Source organism: Chionomys nivalis, chromosome 15 (genome assembly GCF_950005125.1).
Source record: "Chionomys nivalis chromosome 15, mChiNiv1.1, whole genome shotgun sequence".
NCBI classification, from domain to species: Eukaryota; Metazoa; Chordata; class Mammalia; order Rodentia; family Cricetidae; genus Chionomys; species Chionomys nivalis.
The window spans coordinates 27451160-27472792 of record NC_080100.1 but is presented as its reverse complement, the minus strand read 5'-3'; the positions used below and the strand labels follow the sequence as shown (position 1 = coordinate 27472792).

Below are 21633 nucleotides of genomic sequence, written 5' to 3'. Positions count from 1 at the left end.
TTCCAGGAGTCTGTGTTTTGAAAAAACTGAGTTCACAAGACACTTGTTGTCTTGGAGATTTCTCACAGACACTCAGAATTCTCACGTGGTACCATTCTTTGACTGTTCTGACACTGATGGGTACTGTTGTCAAAGGTTCTTCTGTAAGCTGATGCGTTTGGGCAGAGTTACCATAGAAATGTGACGTATCATGTCGAGGATGTTTTATGTTAGTATGCTTATTAATTTGTTTAGCCAAGTGTGAGCTCTTGTTTTTCATTTCCTTATTCTACATACTATATAATCATCACTACCCTGCTGGAATAGGTTATTCATTTGTGTTTTTCTCATGCATTCTGACCTACCATTCTGACCTATGACAAAATTATTGAGGAAAAAAAATCTTTTCAAGTTGATAAATTTTTAATTGTGTATTTAAATAAGCCACTCAGAGATAAAGAGAGGCTGGAAGGTATTAGGGACCTTGGCATTACTTAATTCTAGAAGCCTTTACCCCAAGCAAGCAATTCAAAGGTACTCCATGAGTGCCTGAAGATGATTCTAGATTCTAGGGAAAGTAAAATATATTTATATTGGGAACAAAACAGAACCAAGATGCAATGAGTGGTTAGAATTTATCTAAGATGTGTAAGCAGAGCTTCTTTGCTTCTATCAAAGTTAAATCCTTTCTTTTACCAGGGAAAAGGACAGAACACAAAAGCCTTAAGTACAAGAGGAATGTCCTCCTGTGTACTATTTCAGAATCACTTTTCTGAGAAAAACCAAAACTAAATAGTTGTAAAATCTCCCGAATGCTAATCCTTTCCCCTGGGTGAGCTGTTCTTCGTGTCTGGAAATGTTCTTCCTTTCCCAGAATTCTCGTGGCTGGTTTGTACCCTGCTCACTACATTACCACATCACTCCTGTGTTGTAACTCTCTGCATGTGTCTAGCCTTCAAAGCTTTCCTGCTCAGCAACGGTACCTTGTTTGTTGTTGCTATTCTTTTTTTCAGATTTGGTAATAAAACTATAAATTTCAGGGGCCCATACTCTCCAGACACATACTAATATACTGATAGGTTTTCATAATCTGATGTCTCCGATTTATCTCAAAGCCATTTTAGATAATGTCTTCCTAGATAATGGGTGCTGATGTAGAATGATCATAGTATGATGATGTAGAAACCTAAAAAATCACACTGCTTCATGTAAATTCATGTTATGAAGCAATAGTAATGAAAACTGTATTTTAGTAGCATAGAAATAAAGGCAAAGAGGCACACTCAGCATAGCATAGCAGGGACCCACCAATAAATATGACCAATTAATTTTTAACTTTTCTGCCAATTTCCTAAAATATGAAAAGAGAAAAATGATAATTTCTTCAATAAATGGTTCTAAGAAAATTGGGAGTCCCAATAAAATCAAGAAACTTGGGACTTCTAGTAGGCAGAAAAGTCACTTCAAAGTGTATTAGCTCTAGATAGAAGACTGGAGACTGTATAATCCTTCAAAGCAAACCAAAGGAAGGTTTCTTAATATTGGCATTGGCAAGTATCTCACATAAAGCACAGATAACAAAAATAAAAATAAACAAGAATAAGTAAATCAAAGTAAGACATTTGTATAAGGAAAAAGTCATACTCAGTAAAAAGAAAGGGTAACTGATGGATTGAGACAAAAGACCTGCATCAGCACTTTAAAGCATTAACCACAAACATGCTCCTGGTGGAAAATCAGGGAGCATACATCTGTAGCTTTAAAACAAAATGTAGTTTATCAATTACTTTTTTTAGATCTTGCCTTAAAAGGTATAGATTTCCCCAAAATGTCAAAAATTCTTATCTAATTATACTGTCAGTACCCAAAAAAGGAATTGCCATTGATATGTGTGGTGGTTTGAATAAGAATGTTCCTCATGTCATGTTGGTGTCTGAGGGTCATGTTGCCAACTGGAGCCATACTGATCAGAGTGACCTGTGCTGCTACCAGAGAGCATGATGACATCTGGGCCCAAGCTGCTGCCAAGGGCCATGTCTGGGTCCAAGATCCTGCTACAGCCGAGGTCTGTCTTATTGTCTGTGGCCTGGTTACCACAGGAGACAATGTGAACCATGTATGTTGAAATCTGAAGGCCGACTGAGCCAGGCCTACCCTTGACTGGCCCTGGGAGATCTGGTCCTGCCCCTTGCTGGCTGTTGCAGTGGGAGACCTGGTCCTGATGGCCCCAGCCCTGGGAGAGCTGGCCCCATCCCTCACCACAGCATGGGAGAGCTGACCCAAATGGTGTTGGCACAGAAGAGCTGGCTCTGCTCCTTGCCTTTTGGCTGCAGAGGAGTCGCAGTGGAGGCCCAGACTGACCAACTCAACTACCATCCAGACCCACATCCTGTGCTTTGAGTTGGCCCATGCCAACGTCTACCCCACCTGCTGTCTGCTGGAGCATGTGCGGACTGGTCTTATGAAAACATAGCCACAAGATCTCCATGACTAGGGCAACAGCAGGGTATCTGGGGAGTTTTGATGAGGGTTCAGTACTGGTGGTATATCAGAAGTCAGAACTGTTTCAGGTAAGGCTGTTTGGACAAAAGGGTAACAGTGTGGCACACCGCAGCTTCCAATGGCACTAAGATGAATAAGATGAATGAAGAGATGATGGAGAGGCAGGGAAGATGGAGGAGCGAAGTCTTTTCAGGGAGTGGCACTACTTGAGAAGATCAAGGAGGTGCAGCTTTGTTGGAGGAAGTATGTTACTGGGAGTGGGTTTTAAAATTTCAGAAGTCCATGACAGGCCCAATCTCTCTTTTTTCCTGATATCTGCAGATCTGGATGTAGAATGTAGAATTCTCAGCTACCTCTCCAACATAATATCTACCTGCATGCAAACATGCTCACCGTGATGACAATGAACGAAACCTCTGAAAGCCCCATTTAAATGCTTTTTCTTCTAAGAGTTGATTTGGCCATGGTGCCTCTTCCCAGCAATAGAACATTGACTAAGACAATATGATATTTTAAACTAACCAATAAGCATTGTTCATGCTTTGTCCACTTACCCGCTACAGTTCTCTGTGATTCAGTATTCAATCCAGGTCACAATTTTTCATTTAATTTTTATCTGTCTTTTTGACATAGAGAGGAGTCCCTTTGTCTTTATGTTTTAGGTCCTTGGCACATTTGAACAGTACCGGCCAATTGTTTTGTAGAATGCTCCTTAATTTGGAGTGGTTCAGTAGTTTCTTTACAGTTCAAATAGAGGGTACATTTTAAAATAAGATTTCCTAAAAGGATAACTTGTCCTGACCAATGCATCATATCAAGAGGTACATGATGTTGATACAACACTATGTGACAAGGCAAACTTTGATCACTTAATGTCTTCTCCCAGAAGATGTCATTGTTTTTTTTATATTGGTGAGATACTAAGAGACATGTAGAGATATACTCATTCTTATTATACTTCCCCACTGTTTTCATATCCATTTGTGATTCTTGTTGACCACCATTATTATCACATAGTAGACCTCCTCACTATTATCTTTATATGTTTACTATTTGGGATTTTATTTTATAGAATTGTCCCTAGGTGTTCAATTTTTTAAAAGTATTTGTTTATATTAACATGGACACATGCATTTTATTACCTAAATCATCATTAATATCTTCATCCGTTCACTCCAGATTTGCTTACTGAAAGCTGCTCCAACTTGGCTCTTGTACTTATTTGGTATATCCCATAATTTCCAGATCACTTTCTTATATTCCTAGAAGCTATAAAAACACTATGTCTCAGTTTTGCCCTATGTTAGAATTGCTTTAGATATGACTCAGACATTAATCTACTTTTTAAAACTTTCCAGATGACTCTCATATATAACTTAGTTTAAAAGACAGACTTTCTGGATATTTTCATCTCTGAATTTGTTAAACGTTCAAAGAAAATTAATCTATAACCTTATATAGTTTCATTTTTCTGTGTATATATGTGAATGCATATGCCTGAAGAAGAAGGACAATTATATTAAAACAGGTAAATAGTGCCAAGTAAGAAAAATCAAAGCACAGTATGAACTGAAAAATTTAATATTATACTTTTATCTGTGATCCATGTAGAATTAGGCTGTCCATGTGCCTGGCAAAATTTCAGATAGCATAATCTTAATGATTATTTGCTTGTTTAGGATACTCCTAGAGACAAGAAGTACTAGGCCAACATTTCATATGCACTCTTGAAATGTTGTTGTGCAGATGGAAGTTTCTGACCCACCTAGTTCTGCAGCCATTCAGTCCCAAAGAAACACACAGAGGCTTATATTAATTATAAACTGCTTGCCCAACGGCTCAGGAGTATTCCTAGCTAGCTCTTATATCTTAAATTAACCCATTTTTATTAATCTGTGAATTACCACTAGGCTGTGGCTTACCATTAAGGTTCTGGCATCTTTCTCCTTCTGCAGCTACTTGGCATCTACCTGACTCTGCCTTCTTTTTTCTTGCAGTCAGTAAATTTTCCCACCTACCTATATTCTGCCCTGCCATAGACCAAAGTTGCTTCTTTATTAACCAATAGTAATTAAACATATTTACAACATACAGAAGGGTTCCATATCACTGTTGCATGTAGGTTCTGTTTAGCTTGTGGTTACATTATTTAATGTAGTCTTCACTCTCATTGTACAAACAACAGCTAACCTTTCAGCCGTTGTCTTTGTGGTAGTGTGAATGTAATTGGCCCCCATAAACTCAAAGAGAGTGGCACTATTAGGAGCTGTGGCTTGTTGGAGTAGGTATAGCCTTGTTGGAGAAAGTCTGTCACTGTGTGAGTGGGCTTTGAGGTTTCCTATATGCTCAAATCATGTCCATTGTCTCAGACTACTTCCTGTTTCTAACAGGTCAAGATGTGAGAATCTCAACTCCTTGAGTACCATGTCTGACTTCATGTTATCATGTTGCACCATGATGATAATGGACTAAACCTCTGAAATTATAAGCCAGCCCAATTAAATATTTTTAATTATAAGAGTTATGGCTACAATTAACTGAAAAGAATTAGCATATATATTTTCTATTAATTCACATTTTAAGTTATTATTTTAATGACACATACTATAAAACATGTAAGTGTGTATAACCTATATCTCTACCACTTTAAATATATATCTGATGTGAACTCTTATGCCAAGACATAGAACTTTTATGGTGTTCAATAAATCCCCAGTGTTTCCTTTCTTCCCCATTAACAATTTGCTTTTTCTCCCTGTAACAGCTGCCATTAACTTTAATACCAGAATGCCCTTACTTCTTAATGTATCCTTAAATAGTAAGTTTTGACTGCTTTTGCATTTTATAAAAATTAATCTGGAAATATTAATATTCATATAAATATTCATTCTTACCTATCCTTGAATATATTTGAGACACCCAATTTAATATGAATCTCTGTAGTTCATCTGTTTGCAATGCTGCACAGTGTGCCACTGCATGACTATAATACACTATGTCCAATCTACTGTTTTTAGCTTTATGCAATTTTAAAACAGGTATGTAGATATTATACCAACCTCCTGGTTTTTAAGAGTCTCTCTTACTGTGACTACAAATATAGGTGTGGGATTGCTTATGTAACGGAAAAATTTAGGCATTCATTCAGTAAGTTCAAGTGTTTCCAGCCAACCACTACGATAATGAAGTTTCTGATGCTTTATGTGTTTGATAGTCCTTGATATAGCTGACTTTCAGATTTTAGCTACATTCACAGTTTTGTTTTGTTTTCACTTTCTAGAATATGTAGTTGATATTAGACTGTTTAAAATATAGTTTTGGCTCTTCATATATTTTATTTCATGAAATATCTCTGGTAGACTTCTGCTAATATAAAAGGATTGGTCTTACTGTCCTTTTAGGATTGATTTATTTTTTTCTTTAGACTTTCTTAGAATATTACTATTCATTATTGATTATATTGATAGAAATATTTACCTTCTTTTACATGATTTATATTTATACTTCTCAATGTTGTTTTATGAGCAATGTCTTAATTTTAATACAGCTAAATTTGACCACTGTTTCTTCATGGTTTGCAAATTTTACTCTGTTTATGAAATCTGTCTATACCAGGGAGACATAAAGACAAATTTTTACAATATTTCTTTAAAGTATAGTTTTGCTCTTGAACTTGGGCCTTTAGGGACTAAGTGTCAGAGTATTTACTTAACATGTGCAAGACCCTAGGTACTATCCCTTGCACCACAAAAATAAAATAAAATAGAGCTCTAGCCAATTTGTGATTGATTTTGTGTTTGGCGTGAAGTAAAGATTGAATTGAATTTCTTTTAACTTATAGATAACTATTTTGTGATAATTTATTTTAAACTGTTTTTCAAAAAGTTTCAGTTTGTGGGAAAGATGGAAGAATGAGTAGGGGAATATGAAATTTGGGGGGTAATCAAACAATTAAGAGCTCATTAATTAAACAACTCTGAAATTCCATTTTACACCTGTAAGGATTGCCTAGATCAAAAACACTAATGACAGCTTATGCTGGAAAGGATGTCGGGTAAAGGGAACATTCCTGCATTGCTGGTGGGAGTGCAAGCTGGTACAGCCCCTTTGGATATCAGTGTGGCAATTCCTCAGAAAATTAGGAAACAACTTACCTCAAGATCCAGCAATACCACTTTTGGGTATATACCCAAATGATGCTCAATCGTACCACAAGGACATGTGTTCAACTATGTTCATATAAGCATTGTTTGTCATAGCCAGAAACTGAAAACAATCTAAATACCCCTTGACCAAAGAATGAATAAGGAAAATGTGGTACATTTATACAATGGAGTACTACAAATCAGGAAAAAAATAACAACATCTTGAAATTTACGGGCAAATGGATGGCTCTAGAAAGCATCATATTGAGTGAGGTTGCCCAGACCCTGGAAGACAAATATCATATGTACTCACTCATAAGTGGCTTTTAGACATAAAGCAAAGAAATGAGCCTACAATTCACAACCCCAGAGAACCTAGAAAACAATGAGGACCCTAAGAGAGACATATATGAATCTAATCTACATGGGAAGTAGAACTCCTGAGTGAATTAGGAGCATGGAGACCATGGGAGAGGGTAGAAGAGGAGGGGAAAGTAAAAGAGAGGAGTAGAAAAAAATATGTAGCTCAATAAAAACAATTTAAAAAGTTCATTGATTATATATTCTTGATATTCTTGATAAGTGATGTAATACAATATATGTTTTTGAATTTACATTCTTTTCATTACAGTTGAAAACAGAGAAATATTAACAAATAACATATGGAACCAATTATTTTCAGACTGGTTATCTAATTTAATGTCTTTTGAGTTTCAAATTTTTTAGGGTTTTGCTCTGAGTTAGAAATTGTAGACTTCCAAACCATAGAATTTTAACTATTTTATCATTTTACTCATAAATTTTTTTTATCATTTTGACATGATGTTAGAGTTTGTGTATACACTGGCTAGAAAAGAAAATAAATAAAAGAATAAACACATTCTACAAAATTACATCTCTCCCTTATTAGTTTGTAGACTTGATTAAATTTGCATTATATGTAAAGAATTTGTACTCTTGAGAGTGTGTAAAATTGGGAATTGAGTTTACTACTTTCATAAAGGAAGATCATTGTGTTAGAAATGTTCCATCTTTAGCCATAAAGAACAAAGATGGCTTCTAGGCTACCATCATAAGATGAAAGACTTAGACTATAGTTAGGAAATTATTTTAAAAATTCCGTTTGAGAAGAATAGAAGGAAGATTAGGGCTTCCTACACCAAGTCTAACAACAAAATTCTATGAGTATATAATATTTTTTAGAAAGAGTTAAGAGGATTTCTGAAAATACTGAAGATGTTAAGAAAATTGTGGAGGAAAAGGAAACAGATGAGTACAAAAAATAAAACAAAGAATGAACACACATACCATTTGAAAAAAGAAAAGGAAGAAGAAGAAGAAAAGAAGAGGAAGAGGAGGAGGAGGAGGAGGAGGAGGAGGAGGAGGAGGAGGAGGAGGAAGAAGAAGAAGAAGAAGAAGAAGAAGAAGAAGAAGAAGAAGAAGAAGAAGAAGAAGAAGAAGAAGAAGAAGAGAGAAAAGAATGGATGATTAAGAAAAAAGGGAGGAAGCTGGGAAGAAAGGAGAGTCTAGAAATAGGGCACTAGAAGAGAGATCTTTTTTCTTATAAAAAGAAAGTTACAGAGCCCCCTCCACCTTTCCTATCCCCTTGTTCAGTGTCATTCTGGACCCACTGAGATATTTTCCAGGGAGCTTAAGTTGCATCTCTTGGGTTACTCATCTGTTGAGACTCCTATGTATCTCCCTGAAGGGTTCTACTCTTCATGATAATAAAACTATAAAAATTTGGGCTTATAAAGTCTTTGTTGAGAAAAGTTATTTCTGAACTAGTCTTAAATTTTATCCAATCAGCTAAAATAAAAACTGCCTTTAATTAAAATATGCCTCAATTAAAGTCACTCTTTTAGAACTGGCTTTTGAGCAAAGATGCACCAAAAACAGTCTCAGAGGGAAAGTACAAAACACAGTAGTATCTTTTATTTTAGTCTTAGATTTTCTGAAGTTACAACATTTAAGTACTGAAGTTAGTCTTTGAGATATTTTTATTGCAAATTTTGTAAATGCTTTTATGTAAGGCAATAAGTTCATTTTTTTTGTTTGAGTATTGTTTTTTTTTTCCAAGAATACAGTTAGAAGGAAGGCAATGCTGCCTTGTAGACCTAAAAACTGATCTGCTGTGTGATGATAATGAACAGTCACCCTCCCTCTGTTTAAGCCCAGGGCTGACACAATTACAATGAACGGAACAAAATTTATCTATAGATTTTATCAAGATGCAAAAGAACACACATAATGAGCCTGGTGTTCAGAATTTATAAAAAGTGCCTCTTTATACCTTGGAACCATTTTTTCCACTGTCCTCTGTCTTTGCTGCCTTCTTTGCAGCTGCTGTGGTTTTGGGTTTATTATCAGCAGGCACGTTTGAAGGCTACAATGTAAGAAAAACAGTAGCTGAGTGATGAATCCAATGGCAGATTGTATAAAATTTAATGATTTAGTCATGTTTCTGATCCTTAACTGCGCTCCGGCATCTGTGAATGATGCCTGTGATCTCATTGTCACCTCAAAGATCCACTGGGATGGATTCAGACACCGGTGTAAATCTGCTTTGACTTAGCAACAATGAAATCTTTCACAAGGGAAATCTCCAGATAGCAAAGAAACGATGTGGATCTCTGGTATTCCTTAGTTTGTTCCAGGAAGACTTGTAGACCCGCCCGAAAATAAAAAAGGACACTTCCTAAGAGGGCAGCTGTATTTTGTAGGAAGGCAGTGGACTTGTAGTTACAGTTTACCTACTTCTAATCTGTTCCTTTCAAACATTATATGTAAATAAAGACAGAAGTAGGATAATTTTACTCGTGTATCTATTGTGAAATGTGGTTTTACATCTTATAAAAGAAAAGATTGTAGATAAGAAAAGCACACACTTAATGCACGTGGAAAACCACTTTCTTTACTAACTTCTATCATAGTTTTCTAGATTCTATAAAACACCAGCATCTTTGAGACTGTCATTCTTTCAGCTGTGGTCTCTCCATTTCCTATTATTTCCCATTGTTTTGGCAATGCCTGAAATGTCAAAAATCATTCTCTGTTTTCTGAAACAGAGCATTTTGGCAATAGGATTAACGCTTAACTTTTGCAAACCTTTGACTCTTCTATTGAAATTGTTTTTTTCTTCAAATCAAATTTATATTAACAACTTATGAATAATTTAGATATAATGCCATCAAAATAATTCTTAAGTAATTTCATATAATATAAAAAAGCAAATAAATGTTTCAATTCAGTCCTTGATGGTTTTCTAAAGACACCAGATGAGCCTTCTGAACTTAACATTCTGATGACTTAGATATATACAAAGCATGATTAGTATAGCAATGTAAGAGTTTTCAAAAATGTGACTTGTGCATTTAAATTCTTCTCCAATAACTGGTTAACACTCATTTTGGTTCAAGATTAGGAAAAACCATCAAGAATACAGATGTGCACCAAATGAAACCATCGGTGTAGCTTCCCTACCCTCCACACTCACTCACTGAGCACTTACTGGGACAAGCGCTGCAGTACCTACTCTCCATATTGGCCTTTTCTCTGGTCTGATTCATTCTCAATCCTGCATGTTGTGTTATGCACTCTGATACCTTCTTAAATGTGTCTTGTCGTGCCTGGTCTTTCAACACTGTCCTCACTTTGGTAATTAATTGGCCTTTGCCGGTGCCTGTGGTCGCCGGATCATTTAGTGTTGTATTCATATTGCCTCCGACTCCTGTCCTTCCTAATCAGCTCTTTGAACATTCTGTCACACTGCCATGTGTCACTTTGTGAAGACCCCTTCCTCTCACATAGGTCCTCTCCTCCCTTCCCCCTTCCTGCTCCATCTCCATCTCCTCTGACCTTCTTTCTCAGTATTCATCATAGTCTGACCCTCTTGGCATCTTCTCTATACCTCACTAAAATTTTCCCCTATTAAACCTCTTTCACATCCAATTGCATTTGGACATCTGTTTCCTGCATGATCAAGATAAACTAGAAAAGCTATGTTTACCCTTCCTCTTCTCTCTTGTGGGTGCTGACTATAGAATACAAATCTTCTGTATATCTCCTTTAATTCCCCGTATCCTGTTTTTAATTGATTTTTGTTTGGGCAAGAGAATAGGTAACATTATCATCCTGTAAATACTTCAATTTTACTGTTTATTTTTGAAACTTTATAGTCTAGCTTCCAGTTTCCTTCTGGCTTTGGAAAGCTAAGCCACTGGAATTTCAGAAAGTGAAACCAAACAAATAAAACAAAAATATCTTTTCTTCCCACAGACCCTGGCACTTAACATAGTTTCCAGGCTATCTGTTGAACACAGGCCATTCAGAAACTTAGTCTACACCTTAACTTTAAGATACGTCCACCCTCCTTTTCTGGATAATAAAATGAGAAATAAACAATCACTAATACTTTAAGTGGAAGAACTATGAAATCACTGTGGGTAAAGACAACAACTAAAAAGAATAGAGCATATTATGTAGAAATGACTTCGTTACCGTCTAATATTACCCAGCAAGGAACGTTTTTACTAGTCCTATCTAGATGTCTTCTACTTCTGAAAGCTTCTTACCCATGTAAGGGGAAGAGAATTCTGTGCTAGGTATAACGAAATTACCTGAAGGCATTACATTTATTTTTTGCCACTTCATTTTATTTCTTCAGAGGACATCAGACTAGCATTTGAAATTTGCTTGTGTGCCACAGACTATCTCGAACCATACACAAGAACTGGAGGAAGAGGGCTAGAAGCCACTGTGAGAGAAACAATTGTGTGATGAGAAAAATCATTTTTATGATGTTTTTAATTTTAGAAAAGTGGAGCTGTAAACACTGGGTTGAGTGTTCTGCGTGATACTTTAAATCTCTGGGGAATGATTGAAGTTGAGAAATATACTTGTGTGTATGTGTGTGGTGTTTAAGGTGCATAGAAGAAGTATTTAAAAAATTAAAACTTCTGTGAAATATGACAATTGAAAATTGAAGTTCTCCTTTAAAAGAAAAGATTGGTAATGGAGTTGGGTCTATGATAAGATAAGAGTACTCGGAGGGGAGTCCTTCCACTGTAAGCAGTGAGAGTTTCATTATCCCCTTCTTCTCTTTTGCTGGTTTGGTTTATTTCCCATTGTGTGTGTGTGTGTGTGTGTGTGAGAGAGAGAGAGAGAGAGAGAGAGAGAGAGAGAGAGAGAGAGAGAGAGAGAGAGAGAGAGGGAGACTGAAACTGCCTTTATCATGACGGGAATGAGTAACTGCTTAGAAGATAATGGCGATCTAGAGGTCTCTGGATGTCAGAGGGAAAGCACAGCCTCAACAGCCAGGATCATCTGGCAGCTACTTTTATGATAAGGCCCGAATTTGAGCAGTAATTTTTTTCACTCTTTATCTGTGAAAATGAAGGAATCAGTCTTACAGGCAGGAGGCTCTCTGCTCTTGAATGGGATCTTTAATTTGGGTAATTGAGAAGAGTAAGATCTGCAGGCGAGAGATGGGCATCTCATCCAGACCCCAACCCTGACAGATAATGTTAGAGAGCCTGGAGCAATTTGGAACAACAGTCACTGGGGGCAGATGGACATTAGGTGACATTAGACAAGAAGAAATAGCATGAGATTAAATACCCTTTGTGGTAGTCTGTGAACAAAATTAGAGGTAAATTTGTGCAGTGTGTTTTGTTATTAAAGAACATATTTAATGATTTTTAATTTTTTTACATTTTTTTCACCAAATGATGGCGGTAAAGTTTTTCTCCCATCATAATCATCAGGATAGGAACGAATCGGGAAAAATAAGAGCCAAAGCCTCATTTTTGGATTGTTACAGACATCTGCATCTCTAGCAGAGGTTATAACTGTTATCATGAGCTCAATAACAAACACTAAGCATTTGAGAGAGGAACCACAAATTTGCCACTTATTTTAAACTTTTTTTAAAGAAAAACACAGACTTTCACGATCTTTTAATATAAAAATGATAGTTGGTACATAGTTTATTGCATAAATTCTTGATTTATGATGAATTTTCTCCATCCGGGTGAGAGGAAGTGGTAGTTTCTTTTGGGGCTGGGAGGAAGTGTTTCTAAGTGCAAAGAGGAGAACTCAGATATTAGGTGGTAGTCACAGATTCTTGTTCCCACCCTCTCATGGGGTTGAAACTCTAGCGCATGTGTGTTGGAGGTAAGAGTCAGGGATTGCACGAGCAGTTATAGAAATCTTTGATTATGTTTGAAGCTATGAAAGCACTTGGGCCTTGTGTTCAATTTATATCTTAAAAAATGTAAGTTCAAGGCAACATCACTAATATATCTGAGCAGATTATTCCTCTGCTGAGGGAAATTATCTGTGCACAGTAAGATTGTGGGGAGTTTGGCAACCTCACTGTTCTCTAGTTAGTAGATGTTAACAGTAACCCTCGCCCTAAGTTATGGCAACCAAAAATGTGCCCAGACACTATCAAATGTCCCCTGAAGGGTAAAGCACCCCAAGGAAGAATCAAGTCATTGCCTTCACATCAAATTAGAGTTAGGTCATCCCCTTCCTTATGGTGGGAACTTGATATAGCACAGAGAGACATAGAGAATGTTACAGTCATACTGAAGGACAGGATAGGCAGCTTGCTCTGTCATCATTTGTCCCTGAACTGAGCCTTCATTCAGTTTTTATCTTTTTAGGAGATTTTGAAAACAAAAATAAATACGAACAACCCAAAAACCCCACATGGCAAGTCTAAGTAATGAAATCACCTCCATGCAAGCTTATCCTGAGACATAAAAAGGAGAATTTCTACAAACAACAGGACACAAATGCAGCACACAATTCTAGTAGCCTGAGGTTAGTTAGGTTTCTGAGAAGGCAGTGTGCAAGCCACTTTCACTGAAAGTGCTCGTAATTGAGCTGCTGGAAAACAGTGTAATAGTCAGAGAGCAAAGCCTGCAGCTGAACCAACAAGCAGCTTGAGCCCATGAGGTACAGACAAGTGTCCTTGGCAGAATAGAATAAATTGAAATCCGTTTACTAATGCACTTGGAAAAAAACAACCCTACACACCACAAATATTCCAATGAAAAAAGACACCTGGTAAAGAATATTGCTCCAAAACATTCATAAGCGTGCACAAGGACTGAATTCCGCAATCTGAAACCCAAACAAGAAAAGACCAAACAACTGTGAGTTTGGGGCATGCTAGAAATAGAAATGGCCTTATTCTCTATGCCTCTGAGACTCTGGGGGGTAAATGTAATCAAGTGAGGTCACATCTAGAATTGTAAATTTTTACTTTGGCTTATTTCAGGTTTTGACAGACATAAACTATTCGACAATCATTCAAGAGCAAACAATTATGTTATGGGACAGACAGGCTATTTCTAAGACTTTTCCCCCCGTGTCACTGAGTGAGTACAATGATCTATAGACTCTATGTAGAGGCTGTTTTATAGTGAAATTATTAAAAGCCATCTGTTGTCAAAAGTGGGGACTTCATTGGCAGTGCACTTCTGTAAGCTGCAACAGATCTGGAAAAAGTCCTACAAAGACGGCACATTGTTTGTGTGGTTTAATCCACTTGGGATATCAGAACTGTGGCAGAAAAGATTCCAAATATGCGATAATAGGAAGAAGATTTTTTACATTGAGACTACAGGAAAACCAAAAAGATGAAGTTCTATTCCCTGTATCTACTTCAGCAAATTTCTAAGATCCTGGGAGTGCTCATCTATTAGTTTTGTATTTTGATAATTTTTATTCAAACAAGACTCTGGAACATAAAACAAATTCCCTATGTTTCAGAATAATTACCCTCCCTAGTTTTGATAAACGTAAGTGGACTTAAATTTTAATACTGAGACTTCCTACTTCTTATTTTTAGCCAAGAAGATTCAGTTGTAGGGAAAAGATCCAAAAATAATTCCAGGAATCTGACTTGTTTCCCCCCACACACTTTTTTTTAAAGTGCCCAGTCCTATCAGATATATAAACTGGAAATCAAAGTTTTTCCCCAAAGATAGAAATTATCCCCAGTATCAATATATCTATCTTGATTTGTAACATTCTGCAGACAGAGCTTTGAGAGTTCTTTAGGGAACTCATTTATGGCCTCTAAACCCCATAATCTTCTCAGTTTATCTCACTGATAGAAAGATCAAAGAAAGTCACCCTTGGATTTGTTGGATGCCAGTAGCAACAAGTAAAAGATTTCTTTAAGATGGATTTCCCCAGAAACATATATGAGAAAAAGGTCTTGTTTTTGTTTTTGTGTTTTGGTTTTGTTTGTTTGTTTTTGTTTGTTTGTTTTGTAGGTGACCACAAAGGGTATCATTAATAGGGAGATAAATAGAAAGACCAGCATGTAGAGAAAGTGTATGATCAAGCAGGCTATTCTGTGAGCAACTGGAACTTCGTTTATTTGAGAATCTAGTACAAATCACAACTGGTTTTTATCACATATGGCAAGCCAAAAAGCTAGGATATTGGCATCAACCTTACTTGATTACTATCTTATCTTAAGAGATGTAGACAACATCATCAACCAACCCAAGCATGAGTATAAGTCACATGACTGCTTGCTGTAGTAGAATGATGTTGGCATGAATAATGAGTATAAAGGGAATATGAGTGATGACCACTGTTGCATCTCTCATAATAGTAATAGTAACCACCCATGAATCATGAAACTGAAAAGTCATATTTACCCAATGAAATATCCTTAAAGGAGTAAAGTGATAAACTATTTTACATCCTCAGGCCACAGGAGATAGGCCTCAGACACCTTTCAGCATATGAAGAGGCACATACAAAAATTCCCACCATTCCAGTCTCATCTCATTCTTTATATTTCAATGGGGTCTGTTGTAAGTCATTTCAAAACACAGCAGATCATCATCTCCATGGTGTCGGCCCTTCACTCAGTGCACAAGGACAAGATGTTTATGGAGTTGCTGGAGCCATCAACAATCGAGACTTGGCTCACTTCATGTTTTCATTCTTCAAAAATCAGTTGAGTACGAATCTAACATGGGCAGGCACCGGAGGATAATATGAGTGGAAGGCGAATGATAATAAGGAAAATTAGCCTGAATCGAGCTCGAAGTTCAGAGTCAGTTCAGATTATTACTCTGGCATATGCTTTCACTTGGGACCAGAATGAAGGGTGGGAAATTTCAAAATTACCCAACATGTTTTCTTATTGTAATTGGAAAGAAGTCTAGTGATTGTTTTTCTTTTCTTTTCCCACTTAAGAGCCAGTTGTATATGTTGCTGGGTTGAAACCGCACAGAAAAAACTTCAGACATTGTTTGGGGACATCAAACCTTACTAATTTATGGAAAGATATAAGACATGTTGAATCATTTCAAATTGTTTACACATGATAATATGTTACAACAAAAATGCAATGACCTTTTAATCCGCCCAGTTAAGACATTAAATAAAGGAGGACTATTAAAGATAGCTTTGCATATAATAGAGTATCAGTGATCTACTATGATTTTGTGACATACATACACACATAAACATGCCTCACATGGTGGGACAGGCCAGAACACTAGAATATTAACATCAGCCTTACCTGATCAATACCCCCCAATAGTAGTCTGGTTGGAGAAACACAATGGTCTCCCGACAATGTTTAATTTTTTACTATGTGGTTGCAACTGCACAACACACACATCTGGCTCCTAAGTGGGAAAAAGAAAAGAAAACAAAAAAAACCCACTAGGTCTTTTTCCAATTACAATAAGAGAATATGTTGGGTAATATATATGTATGTGTGTGTATATATATATGTAATTTTCTTTTATATCCATTTCTGATATAAAGGTCCTGGAAACTTTGAAGGCTCTAGAGTCCTAAGAGAGGCCCCTGCTTGTTAATGTTGTTAATGAGTTGAGTCACCTGATGGAAGGCCATCCCATGGTAGCTTTAGAATGAAGTCGAGTCAGGGGAATAACCAAGGCATATGTAGAGGGTTGGAATGTTCTGCCAAACCCATCAGTCTCTGGGGAGGGGAGCCCTGCTCAAGACTGAACTGATTGCTAACTGACTGTGAACAAATAAATCATGCCTAAAGACTTTGAATTTTAATGAAAAGAAATCAAAAGGGAGTGGATTAGGGAAGATGGAGTGTTCTGATATCCGAACACATGGAGGTTCCTGGGATGTGGTACTTCAGAGAAAACATGGAAGCTTTGCAGCCCTCTCCACATCCCTTGTCGTGTGCATCTCTTCCACCTGCCTGTGCCCTTTGAGACATCCATTGCCATGGAAGATAAATAGTTTCCTGATTTCTGTGAATCACTCCAGTAAACTTATTATACCTAAGCAGGGTGGCCAGGAACTTTGGTGTTTAGTCAAGAAGTTAGAGGCCCATTCTTGTGACTGCGGTATGAACTAGTGGGGAAGTATTGGAGGCTGAGCCTTGACTTTGTGGGGTACAAAATCATCTCTAAGTAGAAAGTACAGAACAAAATCAAATTAGGAGACACAGAGCTGCTGTTCACTGATGGGGAGAAAGTTTCATGTATGTTTTAGTAACCAATGCTCACCATTGTTTTATAGAACTAACCGAACGGTTTCATTTTTCTATGCCCTTACTTTAAAGAGATAACCTTCAGACAAGGATATATGGAAGAAGTGTTTATTGTACAGTTACAATGATTGCTATATTAGCAATACATTTGGAGACAATGTTTTCTTCTTTGGTGTGCACTGGGGCAATAGGAATGTCTAACCTAAACTATTAAAAGTATACTGGTAAAAGTACAACGCTGTCTTCCTCTGGACATTAAGGAGGAAACCCATGCATGGAGATGGATCTGACCAAGATTGTGTTTTGATTGATTGTTTATAGATTAACACAAGGAAGTTTGAGCTTTAGGAACTTTGAAGATTGCAATCAGTTAATGGGCTGTCAGAATATTAGCTACTAAATATTTGATAAATGAGTAAATAATCAACCAGAAAATATTTAAGGCCCTTGTTTTAATATAAAAACAAATGGAAATATTATTAACTGGAGATTGACAAGCTATGGCTTATATACTGCATCCAATCTGCCATCTGGTTTTGGAAACAAAGGATGTTAGCTGAGTTGCCTTACATATTATTTATTGCAGTTTTTAATATTACAGTGGCAAGATTTGAGTAATAATGACAGAGACTAATGGCCTCTAAGTCTAAAATGTTCATTACATGGCCTTTTACATACATAGCACACACACACACACACACACACACAAGTTTACCTTAATTTTAGATGTGTGACTTGTATTTATTTATTTATTTTTTGTTCTGTTATTTTTTTGGTACAAAGTGTGCTTGACGTTCAACTAAATAGGACACAGATGTTGGCCTCATTGCCATGTACATATGTTAGCATTCCCTCATGATGATCACTCCAGCTTCTTCCTTCCTATAAATAAATGCTATTAGCCACAAGAGAAATCGACGGAACAAAATCTAGCATTGTTAGGAAACCATGGTGATTACACAATTTTAGGTACTACTTTTACAGACTAGAAAAATAGGACCCAAGTATGTTGAGGAGTTTGCCCACATGTACCCAACTTTGGCCACTGGAAAGGACACCAATTCTCCTAATGAAAATCCCAGAAAACCCCATCTGAGTCAAAACTATATTAATTTTGTCTCATTAGTCTTCTGTGCTTAGTAAATTAAGTTATCTAATGGTTCTCAAATGTCAGTGTGTGTAAATATTATAGGACTTATTAAAAAGTGAATTGGTGGACTAAGTCCCTCTTTTCCCTGATGTTGCTGATACAGTGAGCCTAGAGTGACCCTCAAGAAGCCGCATTTCTAGTAAGTTTTCTGAGTGATAATGATAATGCTAGTTTAGAGGTGACGCTTAAAAGTCTCCTCAAATAAAGCTGGGAATGATTATTTTTGTCCCTCTTATGTGTTGGAACTTTTAGTACTTTAACGCCAGCTCAGTCATTGCTATTCACCATTTATCAGTAGATAATCATAAAGACCTTACACCAGTCTCTTTCAGGGGAATTCCTTTAAAATACCACAAAGTATCAATTAAGTAAAAGAAAACAACACACAAACAAGCCTTAGTTATCACAGGTGAAGGAAGCAAAGACAGATCAGACAGCAGAAGGCAGGAATGTCAGCAAGCTTAGGTGAGGAGGTGAAAGGCCTGTAAATCCAGATGTTTAGTCTCAGCACTTTCCGATGCCTGAACTGAAGCTTTGAAAGTTCATCAAATGCTATCTTTTCCCCTCGTGTAAATCTGAATTAGTTATAAGTAGTTTTGTGCAAACATTCAGACAGAAAAAAATTACAAGGGAGAACTCAATTGGTTTTGTGACCAAACAGTCTGAAAATGCTGCTATTGGTCACAAGGTCCTTTTACAACATAAGAACAAAATTACATTAAACATATCATTAAACAAACCAGAAACAAGACAAAGAAAATGCTAAGTTCCCTTTATTTTTGATGACTAAGAAAACTAATAGAATAGAGGCTTATTTTTCTTGGATGTTTTGTGATTTAGTTGTTTTGCCTTTTTCTTGGGAGAAAAGTGGGTGTCTGCGCTCAAAAGATAAAGTTTGACTGGGAAGTGGTGAGCCAATATAATTCACACCCCACCCTCACACCAGTCATCAGTAAACACAATTGAAGTGGTTTTCTGCAAGAAAAAGCCCTCAAAACTCAAGACTGGGGAAATTTAAACCTGATGTTTTTCATTCCTTCCAATTCTTTTCTGTTGCAACACTTGATTCTCTCCTCCGCATCTGTGCCCAGGGATGGCCCTGCGGTCTCTCTGGCTGTCTGGGATGAGGAGGCCCAGGTAGGGCATGCCTGATTCTGAGATCCCCTACCCCTCCTCTTCTGCCCCGAGTGGCTCACTTGCTCTCTTGCATGTGTTCTGTCTCTCACTGAATGTTCTCAGGCCTGTCATTGTTGTCATCATTCTCTGCTCACACAGCTTCAAACTTCAGAGTGGATCCTGCCAACTTCTTTTAGCTCCTCAAGTCCACCCTGTTCCCAGTTCTCTCAATTCATCTTTGTAATGCCTTTTCCATCTGTCTCCTGCATTGCGCTCTCTTTCCATCTGCCCCCCTTCTGCCCACTGCAAGCCCTTCCAAGCTCATAATGATGCAGATCACAGTCATATGCAGAGACTTGGAATCTCTCCCAACAGCCCCCATGTCTCTTACCTTATAGCTGAGTAAATGATTTGATTTCTCCTAAGTCATGAGCCTCGATTATATAATGTCATTTCTAGCATATTAATAATAACACGGAACCATAAGTTGTTGAATAAAATGTGCACAAATGATTTAGAATAATGTAGGGCATGCAATAAAGTGCCCCTTAGGGAGTGACTAAGATATCACTTGAGTGGCTGCAAACCACAAGGTAGTTATTCTAAGCATTGGAGTGAATCCGAAGGCCTTTTTGCAGGCCATTAGTGTCGTAGAAGCACTCTGCTCCAATAAGAGTAGGGTGTTAGACAGCCTGACGGATGGCAAGCACAAGAGACAATGGAGGACCAGAAGAAAGTCTTCATCATGCACTTCCAGGACAGCTTTCATTCAATGAACCAGGAAATAAAGAAGCTGGAACATCTTAGCAGCTTAGTAGACAAGCCATCAGAGAATACACAATTCACAACTCTGGGCTGTTGAGCCAAAATCTTGTGCAGGACAAAACTCTTATAGCCAACTTCTGCACACATACAAATGGCCCAAGAAACCGCAGTACCACGCAGGCCTAGCATCTAGCCTTTTGAACCAACGGTCCTGGAAGAGCTCTGCAAAGCAGATGGGCTTGTCTGCCAAGCATTGACTGGAGGCTCCGCCCACCACTCTGGCTCTATGGCCTCAGTACAAAAATGATGTGATCAGCCACATTGATATGATGTTTCTGGAAAAGTCCATCCACTTCTCCAGACCCCAGGACACTTCAGCAAAGCCTCTGAGGACCTTAGGAAAGGTGTCCGAAGTGATCATCACTGTGGAGAGCTGGGCACCAGCTGCCCAGTACTGAAGGGATGTGATGACAAGTGCACAGAAGATGGCAAGCTTGACATGTGGTCCAAATGCAACTATCAAGAATTCCAGAAGGTGACAGACCATGCCACCACTGCCTGGATCCACTATCACCTACCCAAGGTGCTAGACATTGTGTTCAGGCAGGCCCTTTGTGGGAGGCTGCATAAAGCTGTTTCAGGCCCATGCCAATGCTACAGGAAGTTTCTGCAAGATGACTTTCCACCCAGTCATGGAGAGACTTCTTGAGCTCTGGAAACCTTCCAAATACCTGCCAGCAGTGACCACAGCCCAGCAATTGTCCTGCTCATAGCCCCAACACCTTTCCACAGATGTCTGTAGGGCATTCTCCTTCTCCCCATCCCTGCAGGCAAAACTGTCACCTTTTAGCTGTACATCACAGAATGGTCTGTCACATGATCTTCTCCCGTGTGTATCAGCATCCCTGTGAGTTGCCACCCCACTCCTACCTGGGTCTATTGTTTTCTTAAGCTGACTAGGATGAGTCCTTTATTCTTCATGTTGGGGTTGTTTGACTGAGTTTTGTAACTTATTTTTGCAAACAATAAATTTTTTCTACCCTGAAAAGAAAGTTATCACATGAAAGGGGATTCCTATATAGTATCAGTTTTCATATGCCATATATATATACATATATTTATACTAATAACATATAATATTTTATCACATAAGTATTGTTTCTACAGTGCCACCAATTCTGGATGCATCCTGCTTTTGAGAATGACCTTTTGGTACAGGTCAGGGCACACTGTCACTGTTCAGAAAGGAAATGACTGTGAATCCTTAATATCTCATCATACTTTTGGTGGGCATTCTAGGTGTACAAAAATACCAATACTTATTGCCTAACATTTACTGCAACTGTATTTGCAGCCAGCAGCCTTGGAGGGTTAGACAGTGATTTCAAGGCAAAGATCAGTCCTGGTTTCCATTTGTTACACAGTGATGAGCTCTCAAGCTCTGTGATCCTTAGCTG

General features: G+C 37.6%; 1 pseudogene; it reads left to right on the top strand.

Annotated features, from left to right (window-relative positions):
• Nucleotides 1–1921: 1921 nt before the first annotated feature.
• On the top strand, nt 1922–20885 carry LOC130887132 (mediator of RNA polymerase II transcription subunit 27-like; annotated as a pseudogene).
• The last annotated feature ends 748 nt before the right edge of the window (nt 20886–21633 follow it).